Here is a 6,000-nt window from a genome sequence, read left to right as displayed (position 1 = left end):
ACCAGGTTTTCTCTAACCTCAAAATGCTTCCCCCAACAAGATATCTCTTTCATTACTCTCCCCCTCTCTCCTGTGTCCAACCTGCCCAACCTAATCCCTCATGTTTCCTTTTCCCCATCCTCTGCTCCCCTCCTTTTCCCCCAGTTTACCCTAATCTTTTCCCCTTCCCAGGGAAATCTATTCATCACTTTTTGGATCCTCCTTGTAACTTAACTTTTTTGAGGCTGTGGATTGCTGCCTGGTTATCCTTTACTTTACAGGTACATCCACTTATAAGTGAGTACATACCACGTTTGTCTTTTGGGGACTGGGTTACCTCCTTTGGGATGATTTTTCCAGTTACTTCCATGTGCCTAGAAATTTTATGATGTCATTATTTTTTACAGCTGAATAATACTCCATTGTGTAATTGTACCACATTTTCTTTATCTATTCATTGGTTGAAGGGCATCTAGGTTGTTTTCAGGTTCTGGCTATTACAAATAATGCTGCTATAAACACTGTTGAGCAAATGTCCTTGTAGTATGATTGAACATCCTATCCTCAAAGAGCCTTCATCCACTGACTGATGTTTAACAGAGGGAGGAGGGATTGTAAGAGCCAGGAGGGTCAAGTCATTATGGGAAACCCACAGAAACAGCTGACCTGCGCTTATGGGAGCTCACAAAGGCTACAGCAAGGGGGGGGGGCTGCACAAGACTTACCTAGGCCCTCTGTATGTGAGTAACAGTTGTGTAGCTTGGTCACCTTGTAGGGCTCCTAGTAGTGGAATCAAGACCTGTCCATGGCACTTGAGCTGACTTTTGGTAAACTATTCCTCATGCTGGCATGTTTCACCTACTCTTGATGCAGCAGGGGCGCTTGGTCCTGCTTCAAATTGATAAACCATGCTTTTTGACTCACATGGGAGGCCTACCAGTTTCTGCATGAGGACTGAAGAAGGTCGGATGGATGGGGTAGATGAGAACTGGGAGGAGGGAACAGGAACAGAGGAGGGAGGAAAAACTGTGGTCAGAATGCAAAATGAATGAAAAATCTTAAAGAAAAAATATTTTTCTATGTCAGTATTTATCCTTTGACTTCATTTTTACTATGTTTTCATTTATAATTCATGTCAAGGTTGTACTCAAAGTACATATTTTATATAATATATCAGGAGCAGCAGCTGGAACACACTCACCTTCCGTTCTTTCTCCTTGTTCTCTGAGTCTTGTAGGCTTGGAAATATCTCCTTCAAGGTCGAGTCTTCTGCCTCCCCATCATTGTTAAATTTTTGACATGGCCTTTATGGATTCCCTTACTGTCTTTGAGCTGTCAAGAATCACCATGACCACTGAAAATTTTATAAAGGAAAAAATTTAATTAAGGGTGGCTTGCTTACAGTTTCAGAGGTTCAGTCCATTGTCACATGGTGAGAAGCATGGAGGCATGCAAGCAGACCTGGGGGTAGAGTTGCTAAGTGTCCAACATTTTCCAGGCAATAAGAAATTGACTGAGCAGAACAGTGGGTGGGTTCTTGAGCACAGGAAAACTCAAATCCCACCCTGAGAGTGACAAACTTCCTTCAACAAGGCCATAGTTACTCGAACAAAGCCACAAATACTAATAGCGCAGCTCCATATGAAATTATGTCAGCTAATTGCATTCAAACTACCATATTCTACTTTCTAGTTTCCATAAGCTTGTAAAAATATCATGACGCTAAATGCATTTAGTTTAACTTCTAAGTCCCCATCGATGTTTAAAAGTCCTAAGTTCAAATTCTCTTCTGACATTCATGTGGTCTCTTAATTGTAATCCCCTGTGAAATAAAAATTTTTTAAAAATCAGATTGTATACTTTCAACATATAATAGTGTAGGATTTTTATTACCATTCCAAAACCTAGAGAAGTAAGCTTAGGGAGGAAATACTGGATGACATGAAAACTGAATACCAACTGGGCAAACCCTAAATTCTGCATTTTCATTGTATGATGTCAAACTGCTCTTCTGATCTCCAACACTGTTCAGTTTTGTTGACTATAACACTCTTCTTTCTCTTGGGATAGTTCTACTCTCTATTATCAACTTTATTCATCAGATATCTCATGACTCTGGTTTCATTATCATTTGGATTCTCCAAACAATCCATGCTCCAACTTTAGAACTTCACACAATTGCCTTTCTGCTAGGTCTCCATTCAGGGACACCCTGGCACATGCCTAGCTTTGGAAGATTTATTCCATAATTCTTTTCTTCTGTTCTTAAACTTACATTCAGAACCACTTGGCCAAAGCTGCCAATTTCTGTTGCTTGCTGGGGCTGGAACATTTCTCCCTCCTTCACTAACACCTTCCCCAGCTTTTTGTCCTTCATGGCCTAAGCTTGGCTGTCTTGAAACTGGATCTCTAACCCAGCATGGCCTCAAAATCAGAGATCCTCAAGTGTGTTAGGTCTAAGGTGTGCCCCCCACTAGTCTTTAATATTTCCTTATTTCCATTCTCAAGATTGAAATTTTAGATGGATGGGATTTTACCCTAAAGTCACCATTCAATTTATTCTGTTTGTTAATCCATTTACCTCCTCGAACATAGGACTTAGCTCTATTGTATTTTTTGGTGATTTTTCTTTTCAAATATTTTTTCTTCCTCAGCTTGCTCGTTTTCACTATATATCATCATTAGAGCTAACACTAGTAACTACAATACAGGGTCTACAATAAGCTGTTCGAAATTTCCTCTTCCACATCTCCTAATAGTACCATTTTCTATGAGATTATGTTCAAACTTTCATTATATTATATTACATTCAAACTATCACACTTACACACGTTCAAAACCATATTTATCTTCCTACTAGCATCACACATCTTCATAACTACACCTTAGTATCAACCACTGAAATCTTTTTATTTTCCATACAGTTTTCAAAGTACATTGAGAAATAAATATCGTTTAGACTTTGGTTTATTCATGGACAATTATAGAGCAATGTAGTTTCTTCAACTCCATGAACAAAGTGTGCATATGTTTAAGTCTTATTTGGATTCTTTTGACTTGTTTTGAGTTCCTTTGTTCTTGTTTTAAAGTTTTTATACACAGATATTATCCATGTTTTGGTAGAAGTGTATATCATGTTCATCCTTTCTTTGCTGCCCTTGTTTTTGTTTATTCATTTTAAAATAAAATAATTCTTATTCCATTTGTTCCTAGGCACTCGCACATATCCTCGATGTATGGGGTTTTTAGTTATCCCAGTTTTTAGTTATGTAAACAGAAGCAGACTGAGTACATTCCCTTCAGTTAACATTTTCATTGGAAAGAAAAGGTTTTAAACAAAATAGCTAATCCAAATTTGAGAGAATCCATCAATCTCCAATATAGAGAAAAGCTTGCTTCTTGCTAAATTCTTTCAAGGCTTTGCAATTTGTTGGCCAGGAGGATGGCCTTCTTTCAGAAATTTCTGCACATTTCTAAGGGTGTTTTGTTCAGTGTCCAAATTGTGAATGAAGGCATCTATTATTATCTTATACTGTTGGCATTTTCCTCTTGTTTTAAAGTAAGGAGCTGAGAAGTAGACATTTGATATAGAGACAAGAATTACACTGCCCCAAAGTAAGGATTTCCAGATCCCACCAGAATCTCACCAAAATACCACCAGATAAAAATACAACCATGGAGCCCAAAGGAGAAGAGCAACTTGCCATATAATGAGATTTAGGGTTAGGGTTTGCAAACCTATCTCCTTATCCTTAGGAATGTTGCCGTTACTATTTCAAAATGGCTATAAGTGATTCTGACTTTATTTCAGATAATAATTACAAGAGATTTAACTATGGTTAAAAGAGGTGTATCTCGTCTGGTGTGAATGAACACTAACAATGTACATTGCCTACGAAGATCTATTTTATAAACGAAAAACTAAATTGAAATGAAATCTAATAACATATAATGATATAGATATGTATTTATATATGATAAAACGTTCAGTAAGGGTATTATGTTATCTGTCAGATCCCTAACATACAATCTTTTGCATCTCAGGGCATCATTTATTTTTCGTCAAATAGATCATAAAAAGAAAATGAAGGATTGTTGACTTCTGGAAAAATTATAAGAGGCTATCAATTGTTCAATTTACATCAGTTAATGAATGAAGGCTCTTTGATGACAACTGGGGTGCTTGCCAATCTGATTATAGAAGATAGCCAGATCAGGCTACCTACCTACTATTTTTGGTAATCTTAGCTGGGATGATTCATGTAGATTCATGGGAGTTTCTATTGAACCAAGTTTCTACCTTACCCCAATGTCAGAGAATTTATTATGAGCTATTGTGGTCCATGACACAATTACAGCTTATATCCGTTGATAAATCAGATATCAATCCACCAGAGATAGTATTCTCAGGATGGAGGAATCCTGCCTGGCAAAGTCATCAGGGCCACTGACTCTGAAAACTGTTGGCTTTCCTCTGTAATTTTGCTTATGCAACAACGGCTGTGTTACCTCACATTTTCATGCAATGTGTACAAGTAATCTTATGATTACATCTCACTTTTATTGACACACATATGTTTGTGAATGGTCAAGAACATGACTTCTGTCTACACTATATCAAGCAAGCTCTCACAATCCAGTCTTTGTCTAACATTATGAAATTTTGAAGCCTGTTTTCTATCATTAGCCTTACTGACAGAGTAATTTGGTCAGACATGTGTCTTTCTGGACATATCACAAATGGAACTTACACAGATTTTACTTATGAATTTGCAGGTTTCTGGCCTTGTAGGATCTAAGCACTTTGTAGAATTTACAGTGAACTAGAGTGGTACTGCAAGGAGTTATTATATCATAGTCCTTCCTGAGATCAACATATGTTGTCCTAAGCCACCAACATAAGCACCTCCTCGTTATAATGCAAAATAGCAATTAACACTCTGTATCAGTTATTGAAGCAAAATTTTTAATTCAGTAAACAATCTGTTTTAGTTTATGTCCTGAGATTCATGTGGTAAGAAAAGGTGTTAACTGTTAACTATGTCCAGATATTATTGATCACACTTAAGAAATGTAAAATATCAGGTTCAGTTTGGTAAGCTTTATATTGAGGTCTTTAATCCATTTTTACTGGAATTTTGTGAATGAGGATAGATGTGAATCTATTTTCATTCTTCTACATGTTGACATCTAGTTAGACCAGCACCATTTCTGAAGATGCTTTCTTTTTTTCATTGTATAATATTAGCTTCTTGGTCAAAAATCAGGTGTTCCTAGGGGTGTGGATTAATATCCAGGTCTTTGATATGATTCCATTGGCAATGTATCTGTTTTATGCTAATACTTTTATCTAGCAACTAATAGAAACAGAGGCAGAGACCCACAACAGAGCACTAGGCTGAGCTCTCAAAGTCCAGCTGAGTGGGACGAGTGAGAATATGAGCAAAGAGGTCAAGACAATGCTGGGGATACCCACTAAAATAATTTAACTCCCACTAAAATGGGAGCTCACAAACTCCAGTCAGACAGAGTAAGAACTAGCATAGGATGAAAGTAGACCCTCTGAATATGGATGACAGAATTTTTCCATACTAGTTTGGGGAAGATAAATTCACTTACTAATTTTGGAAAATTATTTTTCATTTCATAGTCAAAGGATTAGTTTTCTTAGAAGCTTCCATCACAAAGCCTTTGGGACTACAGTACAGTCAGGTATAGCATTATTCTTTTGTCAATTTAAAATTTTAATCTTTTTAGAGTTTCATAATTCTAAATTGAGTACGCTATTTACATCTTTTCCTGCCCATTTCTCAAACTGTCATCTCCTACTGTGTCTGCCTAACTCCATCTCAAATTTCTGATCCCTTCCTTAATCCTTATCAATAATCCACAAAACACCCTATTAATATAACCTGATGAATCCAGTTTGTGTTTCTTTAGTATGTATGTTTTAGGCTTGATGGCTGGGGAATTTGTATCCTATCAGGCAGCTTGTCTTTGGAGAAGATTTATTTCCCCTCA

Source organism: Microtus pennsylvanicus, chromosome 5, assembly GCF_037038515.1.
Source record: "Microtus pennsylvanicus isolate mMicPen1 chromosome 5, mMicPen1.hap1, whole genome shotgun sequence".
Lineage (NCBI taxonomy): Eukaryota > Metazoa > Chordata > Mammalia > Rodentia > Cricetidae > Microtus > Microtus pennsylvanicus.
This window is presented reverse-complemented; position numbering follows the sequence as displayed.